This window comes from Physeter macrocephalus, chromosome 19 (genome assembly GCF_002837175.3).
Source record: "Physeter macrocephalus isolate SW-GA chromosome 19, ASM283717v5, whole genome shotgun sequence".
Lineage (NCBI taxonomy): Eukaryota > Metazoa > Chordata > Mammalia > Artiodactyla > Physeteridae > Physeter > Physeter macrocephalus.
This window is the reverse complement of record NC_041232.1, coordinates 35,491,005-35,491,389: the sequence shown is the minus strand read 5'-3', so window position 1 is coordinate 35,491,389 and position 385 is coordinate 35,491,005. Positions and strand designations below refer to the sequence as shown.

At 36.1% G+C, this 385-nt stretch overlaps 1 protein-coding gene across 8 annotated transcripts in view; it reads left to right on the top strand.

The window, feature by feature from the left end:
- The window catches only part of LOC102977306 (proteolipid protein 2-like), a 130,473-nt gene that overhangs the window by 118,407 nt on the left and 11,681 nt on the right, over nt 1-385 (top strand). The window lies entirely within an intron of this gene.

The following is a 385-nucleotide window of genomic DNA, read 5'->3' as shown; positions in this document are numbered from 1 at the left end:
ATAGTGGAAATAGCTACTGCAGAGCAGAATAAAGAAAAAAGAATGAAAAGAACTGAGGACAGTCTCAGAGACCTCTGGGATAACATTAAACGCACCAACATTCGAATTATAGGGGTCCCAGAAGAAGAAGAGAAAAAGAAAGGGACTGAGAAAATATTTGAAGAGATTATAGTTGAAAACTTCCCTAATATGGGAAAGGAAATATGCAATCAAGTCCAGGAACTGCAGAGAGTCCCATACAGGATAAATCCAAGGGGAAACACATCAAGAACCATATTAATCAAACTATCAAAAATGAAATACAAAGAAAATATATTAAAAGCAGCAAGGGAAAAACAACAAATAACATACAAGGGACTCCCCATAAGGTTAACAGCTGATCTTC